The 24,192-nt window shown below is 38.5% G+C and overlaps 1 protein-coding gene across 5 annotated transcripts in view; it reads right to left on the bottom strand.

The window, feature by feature from the left end:
- The window catches only part of znf536 (zinc finger protein 536), a 247,619-nt gene that overhangs the window by 198,111 nt on the left and 25,316 nt on the right, over positions 1 to 24,192 (bottom strand). For 4 of the 5 annotated variants that reach the window (XM_047362959.1, XM_047362957.1, XM_047362961.1 and 1 more), the window contains one exon: positions 22,467 to 22,545. The gene's annotated coding sequence lies outside the window, so the exon portion shown is untranslated. Of the gene's footprint in view, positions 1 to 4,710; positions 4,821 to 22,466; positions 22,546 to 24,192 lie in introns of all 5 variants that reach the window. The other variant, XM_047362958.1, reaches the window with a different exon arrangement.

Below are 24,192 nucleotides of genomic sequence, written 5' to 3'. Positions count from 1 at the left end.
GTTTCAACAATCAGATTAATTTTCACCTAATACTACATCCCTTCCATGCTGTCTAAATAAAATCACAGGGTTCCGTTACATTTTTAATCTCAAAATTCCATACTTCCATATTACTCAAATTTGTTGATGTTTTTGGACCGATTTTCATCCCATTACATACAAGTGATGTCATTAATTTGTAGTCAGAGCTCCCTAAAAGTCAGCTGTAGACACAATATTTGTCCACATATCCAATGGTTGTGTAAAAAAATACACAGAAACCAAAAATAAGAATTGTACCTGTTTTCATTGGTTTCACGGTCAGTAATTGAAAACACAATATACCTATGCTAAGATTGTCAAAACCAACACTTCTGTTAATTATGTTCTTCTCTAACATTTATTTATTGTGAAATGCTTAGTTTCTCATTATTTTCTCAAATAGTTTAAAAGCATAGAGAATAAAACATCTTTTTCTTTACTTTTATTTTGTAATTATCCAGATAGGAAAACAATAAATCATAAACGTTTCTAGAATATTCGAGACTGAATAAAAGAATAATATTTAAGACTTTTTTCCTTCCATCTAAATATTTCTCAGTGTAAAAAACACCAACCTAAAATCATGATCAGCTCAGCATACTGACTGTTTTAAGACTATAAGCTAATTATAAAATACAGGGGTTGGACAATGAAACTGAAACACCTGTCATTTTAGCGTGGGAGGTATCATGGCTAAATTGGACCAGCGTGGTAGCCAGTCTTCATTGATTGCACATTGCACCAGTAAGAGCAGAGTGTGAAGGTTCAATTAGCAGGGTAAGAGCACAGTTTTGCTCAAAATATTGAAATGCACACAACATTATGGGTGACATACCAGAGTTCAAAAGAGCACAAATTGTTGGTGCACGTCTTGCTGGCGCATCTGTGACCAAGACAGCAAGTCTTTGTGATGTATCAAGAGCCATTGTATCCAGGGTAATGTCAGCATACCACCAAGAAGGACAAACTACATCCAACAGGATTAACTGTGGACACAAGAGGAAGCTGCCTGAAAGGGATGTTCGGGTGCTAACCTGGATTGCATCCAAAAAACTGAAAACCACAGATGCCCAAATCACGGCAGAATTAAATGTGCACCTCAACTCTCCTGTTTCCACCAGAACTGTCTATCGGGAGCTCCACAGGGTCAATATACACGGCCGGGCTGCTATAGCCAAACCTTTGGTCATTCATGCCAATGCCAAACGTCGGTTTCAATGGTGCAAGGAGCGCAAATCTTGGGCTGTGGACAATGTGAAACATGTATTGTTCTCTGATGAGTCCACCTTTACTGTTTTCCCCACATCCAGGAGAGTTACGGTGTGGAGAAGCCCCAAAGAAGCGTACCACCCAGACTGTTGCATGCCCAGAGTGAAGCATGGGGGTGGATCAGTGATGGTTTGGGCTGCCATATCATGGCATTCCCTTGGCCCAATGCTTGTGCTAGATGGGTGCGTCACTGCCAAGGACTACCGAGCCATTCTTGAGGACCATGTGCATCCAATGGTTCAAACATTGTATCCTGAAGGCGGTGCCGTGTATCAGGATGACAATGCACCAATACACACAGCAAGACTGGTGAAAGATTGGTTTGATGAACATGAAAGTAAAGTTGAACATCTCCCATGGCCTGCACAGTCACCAGATCTAAATATTATTGAGCCACTTTGGGGTGTTTTGGAGGAGCGAGTCAGGAAATGTTTTCCTCCACCAGTATCACATAGTGACCTGGCCACTATCCTGCAAGAAGAATGGCTTAAAATCCCTCTGACCACTTTGCAGGACTTGTATATGTCATTCCCAAGACGAATTGACGCTGTATTGGCCGCAAAAGGAGGCCCTACACCATACTAATAAATTATTGTGGTCTAAAACCAGGTGTTTCAGTTTCATTATCCAGCCCCTGTATATTATGACAGCAGCCGCTGATAATTAAGATGTGTAAACATTTCAATAATATTTCCCTGAAAAATTTTAAAGTAACTGAGCTAGAAATGGCTGTTGGGCCATCTACCGGAAAGATGGACTTATCGAACTACACCTCCCAGAATTCATTGCAGTGCGGAGATTCCTTAGACTTCACAGACCGAGGTTAAATAACGTCAGGCGAGTACCAGCATCTCACGACAGGTAGATTTATTAACTCGCTGGCAAGTGAACTTTTTTCCTTCGTTTTACCTTCGAAGAAGAAGCTTAACAAAGCTTTAAGAGTTCTATGCCAACCCGGAAGATCTCTTACAATCCCCGCTGAAGAACTGGTTTTAACAAATTACAATCCCAGGTTGCAGCTCTCTGGATCAGGAAGACAGACGCGTTTTTTGTGCACCAGAGCTACCATTCCAGACGCATCATGCTCACAAGAAGACATTCTTCAAATAAGGCTTATGGGTCTGGGCAGAGATAAAACTTAGGTTGAGAATAGAATAACCCAGGATCGTCGTATGAACTGTTTGCGTCAACCAGTTCGGCTGAGTGTTTTCCACTGTTTCGTTAATTTAGCTTTGTTTCATCAACTGGCTTTTAAGGCAGCAATTAAGTTACATTTACACTTTTTAAAAGGATTTGGGATAATACAATAGTCCCGTGCTTTGGGGACCGTTTATTCTGCGGTGCACTGCTAGTCTTACACTTTCTTCTCCTTCCCCCAACTTGTTTCTTGCTTACGGCTCTTCCTTTGTCTGGACCGTGAGGGAACTAGCTAGGTAACCAAGCTAACAACCTAGCCACATTGGATGCTAATTTGCCTGTTAGGCTGGTTCCTTCTTTGCCTTTAGTGGTCTGAGTAGCCCGTGCTAACCTTATCATCACTCACTCTGTCCTTAAATTTCTGGTATTTAATACCATAATAATTTCATGCTAAAGTGTTATTTCTGGTATCTATGTTCATCATGGCTCCTCACATCCAAAACTTTGATTATTCCATATTTTACAGTTTACCATTACTCATCAAATATGAATCTTCTAATTTACTAATATTATTATTCCTATTATTATTAGAAATTATTAATTATGAATGTTAAACTGTAACATGTTAAACTGTTAAACATGCTAGAAAACACTTTTTTTTTTTTTTTTTTCCACGCATAAGAAGATTGAGTAATTTAAAAATGTATTCTAAATTGCTGGTGTGGCAACATTTAAGGTACCAAGCAGGAAAAAAGCTAAAAAGTGCTAAAGTTAGGATGTGCCTAACAGTTTACCCTTTTGATATATGAGAAAAAACTGAGCTTCTTTAATATTTTTTGGGATTAGAACCACCTTAGAATCTAGCTAGCATAAATATATCAACAAATCAAACCTGGACTGGAATATTCTGCACTGGTTATAGATCCTTCAAGACACAGTTTGTGGTGGGGGGGTTATTGGCAAAATTCTTGGCAAAAAGTAATATGTACTTCTAGCCTGAAGGTGTTTGAATCCTCAATAGTGTGGCACTCATAAACGCATATAGGAGCTCCGCGTGAGAAGCACACACCCAATTCTGACCTGCAGACACACTCCCACATAAATATTTGCATCCACACAAACCACCTTGAATCATGAATCTCATCATTCTCATAAGTGTCTGAAAACATGCAAGTGCCATTACTAAACCACCGCCACCTCATCCCCTGCCCCGACAAATAATCACCTAGAAGGAGGAAACAAGAATGAGGAGGAAAAAAAAAAAAAGCAATCTTGCTTTTCAAACGAAAAGGGGGAAAATGTTTTAAGGGGCAATGAATTTTGTGGAGCTGAATAGGATGTTGGTACATGTTTTACTAAAGGAAATATAATGGCAGACTATTATTAGATCACATTAATCATGAGTGTGCCAAAGGCAGTGACAGCCATGCTGAAAAGGATTGAAAATGCTGGTAATGGATATAAATTACCCATTGTGTGATAAAAGGATTTTTTCTTCACTAAGAAGGTAAAAAGGAATAAAACACTAAGAGAGCCACTAAATGCTGCGTGTACATATTTGTGTGTGTACGAACGCTCACACGTGTGTGTGTGTGTGTGTGTGTGTGTGTGTGTGTGTGTGTGTGTGTGTGTTTGTCCTGCCGCCTGGGTCTGTGTATGCGTGAGTGTGTGTGAATGTGTGTGTGCAACATGTAATAACACAGGGTTATCAGTGAGGATTAAAATTTTTTAAGGGAATCAGATAGTGACAGTGAGGCCTCACATTAAAGCTACCAGTGACAGAATGGAAGTGAGGATTAAAAACAGATTAAACTGGTTTGTAGTGATGGAGATGAAAGGAAGGCGGATGAGAAGGAGGGGTGAGGAGAGAAGGAGGGAGAGAAGGAGCTTTGACAGAGGTCTGTCAGGCTTTTGGCATGGTGATAATGAGTCACATCTTCCATGCACTGTTATTTATTGCTGTCTTGGCTCACAAACAAAAGATCAATAATTTTGAGCAAATCTAATGTTGTCCTCGATGCTAATGTGCTCGTCCATCACATCTGCCATCTTCACCAAGGAGATGAACTGATTCCCTGTTTATTTGGAGATCAAATGCAATCAGATCACATGTCTCTAATAACAGAGAGGAAACAGTCTCCCATGTGAACATGCGCAGCACCTCAGATCACGTCCATGCATACACGTTTACATTCATGTGTCATGGATGCGTAAATGATTATATATGGCGACAGAGGCCAACGGGTTGCCACACCACTTTTTGGCATCAATCTTCATTTCTACCTCAGACTTTGCTTGTGAAAGATGAAGAGTGTCAGTGGCCTGTCCCCCGACAACACAGGAGGCGCATGAACATCCGTCAAAGCAGGGCGCCCGATGCTCACCGGTTAGCCCTGCAGCACAGAGAGAGATAAGAAGACAGCAGATTCTTCACTGACAACTAGCCCTGGGTGAGACACTTTCCAGCCACCTGAACTCAATCAGGCCCCAGTAGAGGCAAACGTTTGGTTGTTTCATTTCATCTCCATCCCCTCACTCACTCAGGTACCTGTGATTCATCTCACAAAGCTGCATGCATGAACACAAATCACATTTGGAATCTGGAGTCCCTTCTGCTTTTGTTATCTGCTTGTTTTTGGTTCTGTTCAACCCATTTAGCTAAAGATCCCAGCACACACTGACATCACTGCTTCAGTCCAGTTCTTTGTATGGTATTTGGATCAACTCAACTGTTCACTGTGTGCACCGATTCATTTGAGACCATCTCAGTTCATCTTGGCACACCAAAAACACCCCCATCCCGTGCCAATATGTAGAGCTACGATGTAAGGTCTGTGGCAGGTGGATACACTAAGCTCCTTCTCCTACTCCCTGGGTGAGGTGTGAGGAGCAAAACAATGACAGACAAAGGTCACCAAGCCCACAACTCCTCACCTGCTGTGGGGCTGACCTGCCAAATGGACCCCTGAGGCACAAAGAAAAAAGCTAGATAAAAAAAAGAAGAATTGGGCGCAAACAGTTAAAGTAAGAACTAAGCCAGAAAGAAAACAAAATTTACAAAACAGAAAAGGAAGTTTTCCAGTTTAAAGACATTTTCTAAGTAATATTAAGAATGAATTATCTTTAATTTTTTTATCTTTTATTCTCTTGCAAAACCAATCAGAAAGATCATAGAATCGGAAAGCACAATGGGAATTATGGTTCTTTTTTATGGTTGGAAAAAAAAAAAATCTTGTTTGCTAAATTTCTTATAAAGATTGCTTATTTTGTGAAATAGCAAAAATCATGCAGTTATATAAAAATTCAGTTCAGTTTGGTTTTATGTTCTTTAGAACCAGTTTTATGTCAATTTTATGTCAAGGTAAGACAGGGCAATTTGCATGGGTGTGTGTCTGTGGGTGTGTGTATTGTGAATACCAGTAGAGCTTAGTGCCCATAATCGGCCACAGTCGTGGATAAAGCTTCAGAGTCAGTGATAAATTAGCCAGATACATGTTTTTTAAACCTTTTCAATGGCAAAGGGCCTTAAAATTTGGAAGTACTTCAAGTCAGGTGACATCAAATGGCTCATGCTTTTATTTTTAAATACATAAATAATAAGGGTTTCATTTTATAAAATAGTCTCATGCTGGCATTGGCACTTTATACCTATATGTCATACTTTAAATTACGCAATAAACAAACAGATATTGAGATTTTTGGGCTGGACATTTAGATTAAGTGATTATTTAAAACTCAAAAGATTATTCAATAGATTATATAAAAACAAAAAGTCATTAGTGGCAGAGCTACAGTTTTGGTAAAGTCAGTTGACCCTTTGATGCCAGTTGGTAAAACGTTATCCATCTATGGAAGCCCAGCTGACTCAATGGGATCAAATGTATTAACTTTTATGGTTTGGTTGCACCAATTTGCCTCAGACTGGAATCTAATGTAGTTTAATGGGTTTCAAAAATCATCTCTTACTGCCTTCATACTGTTAACTTTCCTCCGCCATGTTTCACTAATATGATATGGAACATTTAATAAAGAAAAGATTTACTTTACCTGTACTTAATTTGTCAATTTATTCCACAAGATTTTGTGGCTAATTATCGTTAACGAGTATTCAAATATAAAATAAGCAGGAAGAAGAAAAATTAAATAACTTGACAATTTTGTCACATACAAAATACCAAAGCATTCTACAAAAACGTCCACAGATCACACTCATAAAGAATTTGGGAAGATTTATATATATATATATATAAATATATAAAAACTGGGTATATAAACAAATAATATAATCTTAATATTATGTTAACAGAATTTGTTTGCTTCCTACATGCACTTGTTTCCTAGAAAGTGTGAGAGGGAAGAGAATGCTTTATACAGCAGGTCAGGACCTTGGCAGGTGAAATAATAAAGCCTTGACATAAGGCTGTGACCAGGGAGGCACACCATGACCCACGGCGACCCAAGGCACCTCCCAACTACCCCAACTGCACCTAATTCTCTCCCTCACTGTGCCTTTCTTTTCCACTGTTGGCATACCCAGACACCTACAAGTATGGCACACTTCCTCAATGTTCAGAACAGTGTAAGGTCACAGCAAAAGGTCAGGGTTCTTGGAAGCTAGACAAGAATAAACAACGGTCAGCTGTTGTCCACTATTCATTTTGTTTTGTTTTTTTTTGCAAATAAGGGTTTTAATGCAATAATGCCAGTACTTATCCAAGACTTGAAGCAAATTCCAGTAAGAAGCCATTTAAGTGGGACTCCACATGATGAAAGTAGCTGTTAGAAAAAGCCATAAATTCTGTGCGGAAATCCTAAACTGGACCTTTTTTTTCTTCTTGCTTAAGTAGTGCAGAGGAATTTGCCGCGTCAAATTCCACATACACTCATGGATTCATGATAGAGTGATGCTGGTTTGTTAAAACCTACAAGATGTCGCTGATTTAGCCAAAGTCACAGTGTCTAAAACAAAGAGTCAGACAACTCTGATCTGTTGGCTAAAATGTAATAGAACTGTGAAAATTACATCACTATTAGTCAAAATGAAAAACAATCTGTGTTACTGTACTGATCACCCCTTAAACTGTCATCATATCAGTGTTCCTCTGCAACATGTTCTGTAATTTAAGTCAATCAGAAGGCTTGCTTTATTATGGTAAATCCTACGACAGTCAGGAGTAGTTGTGAAATGGTCTGGATAGAGTGCCTTGTAAAGGCACTTGGTTACAAAGAGTTTAATTTTTAGGTATCAGAGAAAAGAAGGCTGAATATAACCCCACATTTAATGTTTTTTTTTTTGCAAAAAAGTATTTAAATCACAATTATGCACTACTTGTGTTGGTAATTTACATCAATTTCCAATAAAACATAAGGTTGCGGGTATGAATACATTAGCATAAGACTGTATGTTCATGGTAACCATGTCTCCATGTATTCTGTTTTATTGTAAATACAGTTCTCAGGCAAGCTCATTAAAGTTAACAATAAATATTTACTATAATAATTATTTTTTAGATATCTGGCAAGATTTATTGATCTTTTCCTGCCCCTTCAACAACTTGGGTTTTTAAAAAGGCTCTTCTGGGAGAACCTTCTGAACTTTATCTGTGCATTTCGGTCATGGTTGTCTTATTTAGAAAAATATGCTATACCATTAAAAAGCACCATACTATCTGTTTTAAGTGGATGGAAGTGTTCTGTTGACAAAGTTAATTCCAATAAAAGTCTTGTATGACAATAACCATACATTTTATGTTGGGTTCTTTTTTATTATGCAGTGTTCCTACAAAACTTCCAAGAAGCCATAAAAAAAATCTGTAAAACTATTATGGGTCACTGTCTCTGGGATATAAAAGGTCATATTCATAGTTTTTATATAGAACTGACTTATTTAGCATTAGCTCTTAGGCTTTTACTTGAAGTCCTCACATCATACATTTCACAGGATTTGATGTATCTCCTTTACATTTAGACTCCCATGAACAGCCATTCTAGAAAATAAGAAACAGCGTAATTGTAGCTTAAAAGTGAATTTGCCTTTAAAAGTTATCCTGAACTGGTGGTTGAGGAGAGCTGCCTACTATGGAAATACAAAATTTGTGCACATGTCTACTTAGACACATTTATTGAAGGCACTGGAGTCCAGATGGACTGTAGGGCCAAGTTGATCAGATCAACAACCAACCTTTTGGCTAACATCCTGCAGTCAGTGGTTCAATCAGTCAGCTTGGGGGCAGAGGAACAGAGAGAAGCTAAATAAGTGACTTACCCAGGTTGGTGTGTACTGCAAAACACATAAAAGTATCATTTTGGGCTGAGGAAACATGTCGAGACTAAGCATCAACACACCACTGGTATCATCTACTTCAGACTGACAGCAGCCAGTGTTGCTTATCAGTTCATCCCTATCTTACTGAACCAACAGCTCAAACGAAGCAGTCTGGGGGTGAGACAAGACTGACACTGCAACAGAGGCTTTTGGTACCCGCTGCTTTTCATAGTCTGAATATTGCCCTTGGGAATCCACCGCACTTAAGAATCATGTCAAAGCTTTCAACAACGCGTGACGTCTCCGCTCAGCCACCGCTCTGCTACTCACTTACACCCCCAGCATACCCTCCTTATTTTCCCAAGCCTCTCTTGACTTGAGCAAGAGACTTTCTCCCTGAACTTTTTAAGTTGTCATTTTTAAGCACACATATCAAAGCTGAGAGTAAAAGGGGAGGTTGGGGGAGACAGATGTTTCTCTTATGCTTTTCTACTTGACTACAATGAAGCTGTGGAAAAGGAAAAGAGAGAATGGGATGGAGAACGGAGTGAAAAAACATTGGCAGAAATCTTTGTGCAATCCACATCCTTTTTCGACTTTCAACGACTAGCAGTACATCATTTGTATTGATGCAATATTAAATTTCAATATTGCATGTCAAAAGGTACAAAATGATAGATCATAGCCCAGCTAAATTAATTATTAAAGGCCTAAGTTGGCTATGCTATCGGCTTCTCCTACAATCAGCTGTGTCAGAGGAGTGCAGTTCGTGATACTGGCAACATTTCAAAGCTTTATCATTTTTCTTTCTAGTCACATTCCGGCTTTCTTAATCTAGATTTCTGTCATTTATTAATGTTTCCAACGAGCTAAAACCCAGAGATCTTCTCGGCCTCATAATCAAATGCTCAACTCACATCTTCTAATTTGTTTTAAAAAAAGGTTAAAAAATCAATGAATAAACTCATAATTAAATATTCAATACTGAACATAAGCTAAGACTAAGAAAATATGTTGTTTTTGTTAGATATTTTAATAGCATGGAAGATGAGAACGAAGCAGCCACTACTCTAGCATGGACACATTCTGTGTGAGATGATTTATGTGTTCTGCAAACTTGGGGGTTTATCTCTATATTGTGTTTGATGTAGTGATTCCCTGACATTCTAATGTCTGCAATAATGATGTTTACCTGACCCACTGGTCAATTTTTATTCCTGACCCTAGTAACATCTTCCATAGTTTGTCAGTTGTGGTTGATGGAAAAACGAACAGAGAAGAAAAACGGAGAGGTCAGAGAGCATCTTAGCAGGTATAACAAGCACTCACTTCACATAAAATTGTGACATGCAATAAAAAGCTTGCATTTGTTTTTGCTTTTGGTTAGACCTTTTCCCAAAATTGCCTCTGGTGTTTCTCAGAAGCCACCTAAGCCACCTCAGTTACAAGTGAGGAGGTCTATCCAGGCATCATCATAACTAATTATTACTTGATAAAACACAGGTGGAATCAAAGCTGCATATGAGATGAATAGTACTGTGCCGCTCACAGCTCTCCAATGGCCGGAGTGCCACTGCCTTTAAAGTGTTTGTTTAAATCCAGAGGCAGGTGTTCATAGGTCCCATTGTTTCCAGGCCCAACTATGTTCACGTAGTATAATTTGCTTCACAAATTCTTTGCTTTCATGCTTTAACCCCTTCATCAAATCAGAACCTCATCAGCTAACTCTAAATTTCAAGATACACTACAATTGTAAGTCATTAAATAGTTTATTGCTTGGTTTAAAATCGAAAGAACACTTGGGAAGGTTTGTCTTTGCATATGAAGAAACTTCATGCGTGAGGTTTCAGACTGTGGTGTTGAGCTGTTGAGTGGTGTTGGAAGCCCGCAGCTGTTTATTATTGTTTTTTTTTTCCCCATGATCGCTTGTTGGCGGTCCTTGATTATCACATCCAAAGGTGTTCAGGCTGTTGAGCTGTTGTGCCAAACATCTGAACACTGAAAACATTATGGTTGTGTCAAGTCATTTGACCTGCATCTACTGTCAGTACTAACACATATAAGATACCCTGCACTAAAGACCATCAAGACAACACAGGTGACCAAATTTAAGATGTGGGTATTTTTTTAAGAAGCTATGATGCCACTGAATATAAAACAGTGCAGAGAATGATGGCAAGATACATGCCACATGTGGTGTAATGTTGAGGGTGTGGTTTCTAATCACTTAAAGAAATAAAAGTGTATTTTCTCATGTAATGTGTAATATATGTCATCAATGTGTTTTACACTTTAGGGTAAAATCTTGGACTATACCTCTGACGCTCACACCCTTAGATATAGGCTAAACGTCATTTTCTGGCGAAAACAGAAAACTGTGTTTCTACTGTTAGTTTACATGACAACGGAGCACGTTTTCTCTGACTGAAATGATTGACATCAGTAGAAATGAATGCGCACGCGCACAACAAAATGAGTTCCAAACAGTTTAAAACCCATAGAAGATGAAGATATCAACAATAACAATGTTAGATTGCACAATGCCTATTTGTGCTGCTGACTTGTGCTAAATTTCTCCCCTGTTTTGTGAGCAGGAAGTGGAGCATGTTTTGGAGTTTCAAAGAACATACTGCATGGCGATGAAATTACACCATTTTCACGTCTCTACTGTTGCCGTGTGTATGGAGATTGTAATTAAAACATTGGCATGTAGAAACGTAACAAAAACCCCTTTTACATTGTTGGATCATTACCGTGTAAATAGGGCCTTAGGCTTATGATTATTTTTCATGATTAGGGGTAGGCTAGGGTTAGATAGGTATAGGAATACTTTCTTTACAAACTTCACAAGCATCAGTGAAAGCAAATGATGGGGCTAAGAATTTAAATTATTGCAGGGGAAAATGTCCATTTATTGTGACCTTAACCCTGAAGACATTCGTGAAAATTACATATCTTATGTGGAAACAAGAACATTAAATTTGTGTGCTTTTACAAGGATAGCCAACATAAACAGATTCATGAAGAAAATATGTCATTATAATGCAAACATTTTGAAGTCTTTATCAGACAACACCCATAAAAACCCAATACCAATGTACATTCCTTTAGGCCAATATGTAAATTAATCTCTTATTCTAAGGTTGTCATAAAGCAGATGGACAGGCAGAAACTGCACTTACAGCTGTAGTTGATCCAGAACGCTGCTGCTCACTAGAACTAAGAAGGTGGAGCACATCACCTGGTTCTAAAGTCCCTACACTGGCTCCCCATATCCCAAAGAATAGACTTTAAAATACTTCTGTTAGTCTATAAATCACTGAATGGCTTAGCACCAAAACACATTACAGACTTGTTGTCACTGTATCAACCATCCAGACCTCTCAGGTCTTCTGGCTCAAATCTACTCTGCATACCCAGAACCAGAACCAATCATGGAGAAGCAGCTTTTAGTTCTTATGCTCCATTAATGTGGAATAAGCTCCCAGAAAACTGTAAAGCGCTGAAACCTTAAATTGCCTTAAATCAAGAATAAAAATTTATGTGTTTAGAGTGTCCTTTGACTGTGCCATCTAAACATTATTAGATAGGTTTTTAGTTCAACTTTCCTATTAATCATTTTATCATAAAATTTTCATTTTTTATCTTTTTTACTATCATCTTATAATTTTAAATATTTTTTAATCTCTTTAATTATTTGTGTGCATTAATTAATTACCTTTATGCCACTGTAATGTACTTTTCCTATTATGTCTCTTTCTTTTTTTTTCATGTACAGCACTTTGAATTGTCTTGCTACTGAAATGTGCTATATAAATAAACTTGCCTTGCCTTACAAAAAATTACAGATCATTGCAAAAGGATATCTAAAAGTATCATTATCACAAGTGAACACAAGGAAAAAAGATTATTACCTGTTACACCTTTTCCACCAATGTGGTTCGGAGTCCTTTCTGGTTTTGAACCCGTGTATTCATCAACAAAAAGGTTCCGGAGAGCAAACTCTGGCTCAACCGGACAATACTTGGTTCTTCTCCGTGAACCGTAACATCACCCATCAGCCGGTCAAAGTTGGAGATACGGCGAGGACAGAGAACGTCCCATATAAAAATTTTTGTGTTTGCAAAACCAAACTAAAAAGTCATTGTGTTATTCCTCTCTTCTGTTACACTCGTGGATGCTGAACACATGCAAATGAAAACATTGTACACACAACTGTCGCAGTCTCCTTTTAAGAATTATCATTGGTTTATGGATGCTGTCTTTTTGCATTAAAAGGAACATTGTGTGCAAGTCAGCAAGCTCTGCTGTGTAATGCCCCCTGTTGATGACTCATGCTTGATTCCCAAAACTGGTAGAAACATGCGATGATGCTCAACAAAACACCAAAGTTTTAACGCAAGAGAACCAACCCAGTTCAATAACGAGAGTTTATTCGGTGGAAAAACGCTATGTGGCCCAGAGTGACAAGCAGATTTTAAAACTCACAATTTCTAAATAACTTATACAATCCTAACAAAAAATGGTGGTTTTGTGACCAAAATTACTACTAACAATCAGAAGCAGAATCAGCTTTATTGCCAAGTTTGTACAGACAAACAAGGAATTTGACTCCGGTACACTTTTAAATGTACATATATACACAATTGACTTTACAGTAGAATATAATGTGACAGTCCAAGTGTGTGTGGTGTTGTTCTGGAACTCTGACTGTAAAGTGTTTATCAGAAAAACAGCCTGGGGAAAGAGATGGTCTCTGTGGCAGCTGGTTTTAGCAGACAGCGCTCTGTAGCGTCACCTGAAGGTAACAGTCTAAACAGTTTGTGTGCAGGGTGTGTGGGGTCTGCAGAGATTTTAGCTGCCCTTTTCCTGACCCTAGACCTGTATAAGTCCTGGATAGAGGGAAGGTCAGACCTGATTGTTTGTTGTAGTCTGGACCTGTCCTGTTTTGTGGATGAACCAAACCACACTGAGATGGATGAAGACAGGACAGACTGAATGATGGCAGTGTAGAAGATATCCAGCAGCTCCTGTGGAAGTTGTACTTCTTGAATTACCTCAGGAAGTACAGTCTCTGCTAAGCCTTCTTCCGAACATTGTCCATGTGTGAGGACCATCTCAGGTTTCGAGAAACGGTGGTTCCTAGGAACCGGAAGTGGTCCACAGCAGACACAGTGCTGTTGAGGATGGTGAGGGGGATATGTGCGGGTGGTATTCTCCGAAGGTCCATCTTCATCTCCGTAGTCCTGAGTCGGTCAAGTTCCAGGTGGTTCTGACCACACCAGGATACCAGCCGATACACCTCCTGACTGTATGCAGATTCATCACTGTCCTGGATCAGACCATTAACAGTGGTGTCATCTGCAGATTTTCACAGATGGGTCCACTGAGGTGCAGTAATTTGTGTAGAGGGAGAAGAAGAGTGGGGAGAGAACACAACCGTGGGGGGTGCCGGTGCTGATGGTTCTTGTGCGGGAGAAGATGCTCCCTAGCTTCACCTGCTGCTGCTGGTCCTTTGGGAAGCTGGTGATCCACTGACAGGTGGAGGCTGGGACTTTGAGCTGGATGAGCTTCTGGTGGAGGATGTCTGGGTTGATGGTGTTGAAGGCCGAGCTGAAGTCCACAAACAGGATCCTTGCGTACATCCTTGGGTGGGAGAGGTGTTGCAGGATGAAGTGTGGTCCCAAGTGGACCGTATCATCTGCCGACCTGTTTGCTGGGTAGGGAAACTGCAGGGGTCCAGCAGGGGGCCCTGCATAGTAGATCCCTGAAATTTGTACAAGATCTCTGGTTCTGTCTTTGAATCCTAAACGTTCATGTATAAAAGTTAGATATGACCTGTTTCAGGTTAGCTTGTAGATAAAATGTATATGCAGTTGAGAATGGCCTTGCTATATGCTGATCTGTGTCAGTCTTTAGTCTGTACAACTGTTAGATTTCCATTGCTGGTGTGATGTCCTAAATCCCTCACCCCGAGAGGTTTTAATTGCACGGTCCAGATTGCCAGGGCTGGTCAGGGCCTGGCGACCCCCAGAAAGTCACAGTCTCCATTTAGCTTCCAGATCCTATGCAAACGAACACAGTTCCCCAGTGTTATGGTGCTAGCACTGGCTGGCAAAAATTCAATTTTCATCCCCCTTTTGTATGCAAGCCTGCTGTCTTGCCCTAACGATGTTCTGCCTTCAGCACCCCCCACAAGCACAGTCACCAACACACACCCACACACACACACTCATATACCCGTTTTCTTGCCTTCTCCCTTCAACAACAGAACACAGTGGAGTCGTTAGGACCCTCTCTTCATTACTTCAAAAAACCAATCATTAGACACCAGAGTATATACGTAATTAGAAAATCACTTCCTTTGCAATCCCGGCTAAGTAGTTTACATACTGTAATTACAGGGACAAAATCAATTTTTAATCATTTCACTGATTGGGCTCATCAGCTCAGTAGGAACATTGTATCCTGCTTGTTGTGCGAAACAACATCTGGGCTAAAACAATTACCCTTTTGTGTTCTAGAGCGTTTCTCAAAATGCCTTGCTGCCTCTTCCCCCACATCGTGGACTCCCTATTCTAACTCTATTCATTTTAGAACATCTTTTTCCCTTTTGTCTTTGTCTTCAAATCCTTCCTTCCTCTGCTTCGCTTGCTCCCTTATCCTTACCTCGTCTCAATCTGTCTCTTGCACTCCCTGCCCTTGACTTGGACATGGAGGATCACATTTAAAGCTTTATAAATCAATATGCTATAATAAGCTGCTCGTGACAGAGCAAGCAAGAAAGGAGGGGTAAAAAAAAACAACATATTGGTTTTTTTACGCCTCTTGTGTTTTTGATTGTCATGGCCTTGTTGTTGTCATTGACATTTTTTTATATTGTTGTCTTCAGCAAAAGTTGCTTCATCCACTTGTGCAGAAATATCACCATGTTATAATATATGTAAACTGAATGTGTGGTTTGGGGCCTGCAGGATGTTAAAAAGAGCTCATTGTCTTCTTTTTGAAATAAGACAGTAGAAATTAAAACTATTTTTGGTGCTAAAATGTTTCACCCTTGAATGGTTAATGAAATGCTTTATATTCTTGTCTGAGAGAGGGCCCAATCGATCCATATTACTCTGAACTCGCTCTCTCTCACTCTGAAAACTCAGGAAATCAGATTTCTGAGTGTGTGGAAAAAAAATCGGTTAATGCATTGATCACCGTGACTACATGCAAATCACATTTGCTTTTATTTTTATGCCAATCAATTGTATTAATTAACGGCTTCATTTAACAGCCCCCTACAATCCCTTTGGACACCGCTGTCAACCTCAGAAATCACCTTTACCCCAAAAACCTACCCACAAGTCCCTCAGTAGCCATGGAAATGAATGGTACATGGCAAGGACCATAAATCAGGAAATTCAATTTGACCATGAGCTCCAGCAGTAACAGTAAAATATGAGTGCTAACACAGCACACAAGTAGATCACTCCTTACTGGTCATTAAACTGCTTATTTTACAATAAAAAATGGTTCACAACTTAATTCATGGAACATGTCATGAGGCATAAGATTCAGCTGGCATTGAAACAGTAAACATTTTTTATTTTGCCCAAGTGAAGCTAAAGTAAAAAAAAAAACAAATAACTGAGAAAACACTGCAACGAAAGTAAACCTTCAGTTTACCTGACAATTAACTTATTTACAGTCTTACAAGAGTATTTATGTCTTGAACTTTATATTTTGTCACATTACAACCACAAACTCTTGTGATAGACCAACTCTAAGTAGTGAAAAACTAAAAGGTGGCATGGAAATAAAATGATTTTCAAAATGTAACAGTAAATAAAATAATAGTGCTGCCACCATGTTTTATTGTGGTGATGATGTGTTCAGAGAAATGTCCAGTGGTAGTTGTTTTTGCCCACATTGTACATATTTTGCATGTAGACCAAAAAGTTCATATTTGGCCTCATCTGACCACAGGACATTCTTAGCAATATGGCCGTGTCCCCCACATGACTTGTGGAAAACTATCAGCAGGACTTCATATGGCTTTCTTTCAACAATTGCTTCCTTGTCACTCTTCCACAAAGGTAAGATCTGTGGAGTGCTGACTAATAGTTGTCCTGTATAAAGATTATCCTAACTGAGCTGTGGACGTATGCAGCTCCTCCAGAGTTACCATCACCCTTTTGGCTGCCTCTCTGAATAATGCTCTTCTTGCTGGGCTCCGTTTACACAGATGGCAACTTTGTGGTAGTATGGCAGTCATGCCCTCTTCCATTTTTGAATGATGGTTTGAACAGAGCTCTATGAGATGTTCAAAGCTTGGGATATTGTTGTGTAGCCTAACCCTGCTTTAAACCTCTCCAGAACTTTCTCCTTAACCTGTCTGCTGTTTGGTTTGGTCTGTTTGTTCACTGGATCAGTTGGAATTATACTAAGATTAAATGATACACAGATGGACTCTGTATAGTAAGAGGGGAATTCTTAAGTAACCCTCCTTTATTCTGATACATGCATTATCATACACCACCTTTACTTTAACACAGACCTGATGCCCTATGTCATCAGGTCTGTGTTCATGTTTGTGCACACATATGAGAGGGCTGAGGGGTGTGCGGGGGTTGTTAACCAGCCTAGCCTTGCTGCTCCTGCCAGGATGCTGGTGTGTGGGATTAATAATAAAAGCTTTTCGAAATTAATTATTATGCCTAAAATGCTCTTTTGTGATTTGCTTTGAAGGGCATGTGGGTGAGAATGTGTGTGTGTAAGGGGTTGACGAGGGGTGGGGCGTCGTGGTTGAGGGGTGGCTTGCTTGCTCATTTGGAGAGCTTTTCCAATTATACAATTAGTCTGGAATGTAGGCCAGCAGTTTCTTGTGCTCCCCAACCCTGTAAGTACCCTTGCTTAACTTTTTTTATCCACTTGCTTGCTAGGTGAAGATGGGGTAATGTCATTTAAAGGTGTAGTCAGAACGCTGCAAATGTTACGTATCTGGACAGAAGTAAAAGTAATGGCCAATTGCAGAGTGGACCAAGGTAGAGGCTGCCAAACAGCGACCTTGGTTGTGAATGGGGTTACGTGTGAAAACCGATGGCCATGCACTGATACAGTACATAAAGCCATCCGGTTGGGGCCTCTCTGGTCAAATACTGTTTGTTGTGCTTTTTCGCTCATGAAATTCAAAGACTTCTACGGACCACCACCACTTTGTGAAGATGGGCACGTTAGCTGGTCTGGAAGCAAACACAAATGCCGTACAATGCTAACTACTGTTGCGTCCCTTTCATTTCTTCCACAATGAAGTGATATGATAAATGGATTTATGATGAAGAACAAATTGTTTTATAATTTGGCCCCTTTGTGAATGTCCCCTCGCTCTTGCCTGGCTGCAACCAAGTGTGCTGTACTGGGTTTAATATGAAGCAACAACAACAGCCAAGTGCCATCTGTTGGCATGCGGATTTTCTGTAATCTCTCTTTACTGATTACAACAATGAATACACAAACCTCTTAAATAATTATCCCGCAATGTAACAAAAAAAAGGCTAAATAATTATAATCATTAACTCCCACCAAGTCTGCCACTCCTACAGCAAATGAAGACTGTCAGAGAGGGAGTAAGAGATAAAAAGAGAAACTGAGTGAGAAATGGAGGGTTTTGTTCTGCAAGATATACCGACAGCTTAAAGAGAACACAGAAGTGGCAAATTTTCCCAACAAAGTGGAAAACACGGACCCATCTTCATCAGTGTAACAATACTTTTTAATTGTTTGTAATTGTCTATATAAATGTGCATATGGAGAATTCAAAGAGCAATAAATGGATCCAGTTTTTTCACCAATAATTTCAGCAGTTTTCTTTTTTTTCTTAATTAACACTTCTAGACTGAAAGCTGGACATTTATAGTAATTTTCTTGTAATTATTTATCCCAGTTATTAATTATTATTATTATTAAATTATTAAAGTTAAAATAATTGTTTTGATGAAATAGACACTTGCTTTTCTTACTTTTGGAAGAAAAATAAAAACATGAATTGCTATGGGTTCTCACCAGGTACTCCGGCTTCCTCCCACAGTCCAAAGACATGCCTGTTAGGTTAACTGGGCACTCTAAATTACCCTTAGGTGTATGAATGAGTGTGTGCATGGTTGTTTGTGTGTTGCCCTGCAATGGATTGGCGACCTGTCCAGGGTGACCCCGCCTCTCGCCCATAGACTGCCGGAGATAGGCACCAGCTCCCCCACAACCCACTATGGAATAAGCGGTAGAAAATGACTGACTGCTATTCAATTACAGATACCAGATATTAACACACACTGTATAAAATGTATCAAACCTTTTTTTTGCCACTTTCTGACATTAGATTGAACCTTTTTTTTTTTATTTAAGGTAAATTAGGATTATATTTGCTAAACGCCAGAATACATTTTTTAACAATTTCTAATTGCTTTCTGAAAGACCCAAATTTTTTAAATACACTAGGAATTTTAGGCTTTCAAGCAATTTAAGAAAGCCCAGAAGACAATGTCATGGATTTTGGAAGCTGCTTATGTTGATGTTGAGTTAATTGAAGGGATATCTGTGGATGTAGTTTCAGACAACACCTCAAAACAATGCTTCAATATATGAAATCATAAAAGAATTAAAGAAAATCAGCCAAGATATTAGGAAGAGACCTGGGGACCTCCACAGGGCTTGTTCATTCTTGGGTACAATGATGCTTAAAGGTGGCATGTTTATCTGTTCAAACATTTAGAAACGATTATATACATTAAATGTCCAGCCATCATATTGTTCAGGACAAAGACAAATACCATGTCATACCATGAACATCCCTTGGTACAAAACCAACCCCCGAAACAAAGCAAAATCAGAGAGGAGGAAGCCATTACTCTAAAAATATAAATAAAAAAACAGATTACAAGGATATATCAAACTAAATGACCATTATTACCATTGGATAAAAAAGGGAGAAGCTTGAAAGGCTGGGATCATAATCCCGACTGTGATACGGGCAGGAAGCATGTTGCAAGGGTATTTACTGCAGGAGGGAGTGCAACACTTCACAACATAGATGGAGTAATGAGGAGAGAACATTAGGTGTAAATATTGAAGAAACATTTTAAGAAATGAGCAAGGAAGTTACATCTTGGGCGCAAAGGGGCCTTTCAGTCAGACAATGACCCAAAGCATACTGCACAATTAGCCAAAGGAAGGTTTAAAGACAGGAAGAAAAAATGGTTATGTGTATTTATATACAGTGCATGTAAATATCTGGTTTTAAATGTATCCCAACGTTTTGTGGTTAAAGACATCTGGGGCCAATCCTTTGTCAGGGTCATGTTTTGTAAAGCACAACAAGCTTCAAAGTCAGATTTTTAAAGCAAATCAAAAATGGAACCTAGTTGATGGAACCTTAGCACCTTTAGAAACAGAAACCTGTGCTATTGTTAAACTGAGTGTTTCACATTTCATTGTAGAGTAAGACAATAATAAGAACAAAAAAGCATTTAAAAATATTTAATTTGTTTTTAAAACGCAGTAATTATATAAAAAAAAACAGAAAAAAGGTTTTCTTTTAAAAGGGTGCCTGTCTTTTAATGAGTCTTCAAGGACTGGTGGACCTATTTACGCAACTCTCTCTATATAAGTCCTCTAAGAGCATGAGCGGCTGCAAGTTTGTGTGTCAGTGCTTTGTGTGAGAAATGGTGTGAGAATACGTCAAGGGTAGCATGTGTTAGCTCTGCTTCCAATATGAGATAAATCTGTGGCACATACCTCCAATATGATACAAGCCAAAACGGCATGACTCACCCATGCTATGTTTGATTAATAAAAGCTACAGCAGGCAGAACACACTCCTATGGAACCCACAAGAGTCAAGCCACACTTTAAATAAAGATATGCATCAATGTACGTCTTACTCTAATGATTAAATATTTTTAGTGAATTACGATATGAACTTCACATATCTGTGTATGGGATATGAAATTCTAACTGTTGCATCTGAAACTGTTTTTCACTGTAGTGACATAGTTGTTACAAAGGCCATTCAAAATTAAATACCATCTAAAACCGATATAATATATAAAATACATTTTACAGATTAAAAAAAAAAAAAAAAAAACATTTCCTATAATAAGAGCGGTTACTGTTTTTGCAGAGTGGAAACCTGGCCTAACACTTAGCTCCATTTCTTCAGACACCTAAGCTGTATATTGAGAGATTTATTCAAAAACTACAAAAAACACAGAAGTGAGAAGACAAGTGATTTTTTAATTAGAGAACAAGAAATGATTTTAGAAATGCAAACATGAATAAAATCCTAAAGAGTGTAAGAAAAGAAATGGATTGTAATTTCTGTCATGTGTGAATGACAGCAATGATGATGATGATGAGGATGATTGCCTGCTGATTACAAACAACCAGGTTGGATAAAGCTATTTAACTTAACAAAGCACAGACGTCCCCTGACTTGTCATCCAGCCCATCATCATAGACACACATGTGCAGTTCTATAAGTATCCATCACTGTGAAGGATGGGGTGGACACGCTCCTCCACCTCCAGGAATAATGCCTTGCACCTGTTTACTGTGTCACCTCTGTGAGCTAATTGTCTCATGGAGCTACATTGCGTGGGAATGACAGAGATGTGGCTTTCTGACAAACCATGTGGGCACATGTGTTTTTAACATGAATTAAGAGGATTGCTGCCATGTCTATTTTCGGTTGTGTAGACTTGTCCGATGTGTTAATATGTGTCTTTTAGCAGTTTAGGTATGAGAAGGCTAATGCGGGTGGCCATATATCTCACAGGCCAGTACCCTGATCTGGGAATGATTTCACACCGAAACATAACCCTGTTCTAGACACAAGTTGGAAAACTATTTTGCCTCTTGTTGTGCTCTGTGATCAGGCTAGCTAATATTAGAAATTCAGCCCCTTAACAATGTAATATTTATATGCATAATTATCCATGCAATATTTTTGCATTTTAAGAGTTTACACGTGTATCGTGCTTAATCACTCATCTTCTCAGTACAGTACTATAACTGTACAGTATTTTTTTTTTACTTATGCTGTAAATTTTTCCTATACTGTAGAGTCTCTTCATATAATTTTTTTTGTTTTTATATTTTTTTTACCTTTGTGTGTATCTGCATGCTTCTCCTTTCACTTTGCTGGAGCTACACCTGAATTTCCCCACTGTTGAACTATAAAGGATATATTTATATTCTATTCAATTCTATTCTACTTTATTGTATTCTATTCTAAATAAGATACAAACCATTTGAAGAAAACATAGAAAGATCAATGTTGATATAAGTGTGTATTCTATACATGGTAGATAAGTTGGATTTTGAGGTCAGGATTGGTGGAAAACTTTCCACTTGGTATCCTGACAGCTCAAGGTGTTCAATTTGTTTCCATTAAAATTGGTACTTGGAAGTTATGGCTTCAATTATGGATACAACTGGACTCTCTCTCTCTCTCGCTATATATCTATTCAAAATATTCTTCTGGTTATAGAAGTTGTGTAACTTTTACACAGTCCAGTGAGACCCACTGGCAAGCCAAAACAGTGATAGTAAACTCCTGGAAATAATTACTATCAGTGTAACTGAGAAGTATTTGCATTGGCATTGCTTATGAAGCCCACAGTTAATTTTCCCAGATAAAGTTTGGAGTAAAAACATAAGTGCATGGGTCTGTGAGTGTGACAGACATCTTTAATATCCTCCCCTTCCCCTTGATCAATGGGTGTGATCATACCCGCACGACTGCCTCTTCAACGGATGCCGGATGTCAGGAAGAGCGCAGACAGCTTCACAGAAGGTGGGACGACAAGAGTCTGTAAACAAAGCACACATACCAGGAAATTCAGTGTCACCTGCATTTGAAGCTTGACAAGTTTGCAACACTGATGACAGAAGAAAAAATACCCATTAAGATGTGTAATACTGAGCCTCTTCCACACAAACCCTTCACATCTCCATTCATTAGTGAAACTTATTGTGAAATCACTACACTTTAAAATAATCCTGTCGATGTATCAACTATAAGTGCTTGTAAATCCTAATAACTTATCTTTTTAAATGTCTTCATAGCATATTAGCATTTTAAAAAGACAACAGAATCATAAATGTCTGTAAAGCATGTTTTAGAATTTGTGGGGAAGGTGTTCACAGAGGAAACTCTTTGAGAAATACCCAAAACTAGTAAAAAGAATTAACTTCTGGTGGTATACCTGGTTATTCCACTGGGGTTAAAATGAAAACAATTTTTCTGTAACCTGCATTGTTTGCCAGGATGGCAGGTTTCTGAAAACACCCTATAGGCTGAGGAGTATAAAGCTGTGCAGCTAAGCTTTCATTAGCCTGGAACTCACTTTGTAGGAAAGTGAGTAACTACAAAGTGACAAGGCTTTGTTGGGACAGCCAGGGCAAGGCAGTCAATAAGAGTCCATGGCATACATTGCAGGATGTGCCACAATGTTCCACACCAGGCCATATGAACCAGTTTTACTAGAAACCAATTTTAAAAGCAATATAGTATTTGGGGTAAGGGAAAACCCCTCACATACACCAAGAGGATAAGGAACTAGGCAGGAAGGCTGCCTTTTTTATAATTTTTTGTTAAATAGGCACATTGACTAGGGTAACCAAAATTTTAGCTTAAGCAGGATAACAACAACAGGGTGCAGTGAAGTAGACTACGGTCCAAAAATCGAATTCATTAGAACAATTAGCAAGAACATTAGAACAATTTTGCTCTGTACATGTTTCCTAGCTGTTATAGTAAAGTTTGGCCAGAAGAATGTGAAAAAATCAGCTTGGCTCTCTGTAGGAACGGAAACGTTATAAGGGACTATGGGACAGTAAAGATTTTCATCTAGGCTTAGTATTGCTGGATTACTTCCAATACAATGTAAAGTCTGGCAACGCAATTAAACACAAATTATTTCAGCAGCCATAAGCACGATAATCTAAACCGATTGGTTTGTCAGATTCATTTGGTTCCTGACAGTTATGTGCGTATATATATATATATATATATGTATATATATATATATATATATATATATATATATATATATATATATATATATATATATATATATATATATATATATAAACATGGACAGCTTTGTGTTTAAAGGTATAGGTTGGATAGTGTTAAAGTTGGGTTTATAGAAACATTATGAACAGTCGATATGCTACCTGCGGAATTAACTCTTTTTGTGTCTTCACTTTGATAAATATATATATATATATATATATATATATATATATATATATATATATATATGATGCATATATAGAGATCAGTACAAATGCAAGCCACATTTTCAGTTTCTTTATTGCAAACATTATTAAGTCGAACTCAACATAACTGGTATAGCCAATGAATTGTGAAACTAATATTTCCAAAACCCAAGGAAAGTTCTTTTTAACTTTTGCTAGGTTGAAAAATCAAAAATATGGTGGTTTAGCTTTGT

The sequence above is a fragment of the Girardinichthys multiradiatus genome, chromosome 4, assembly GCF_021462225.1.
Source record: "Girardinichthys multiradiatus isolate DD_20200921_A chromosome 4, DD_fGirMul_XY1, whole genome shotgun sequence".
NCBI lineage: Eukaryota > Metazoa > Chordata > Actinopteri > Cyprinodontiformes > Goodeidae > Girardinichthys > Girardinichthys multiradiatus.
This window is presented reverse-complemented; position numbering and strand designations above follow the sequence as displayed.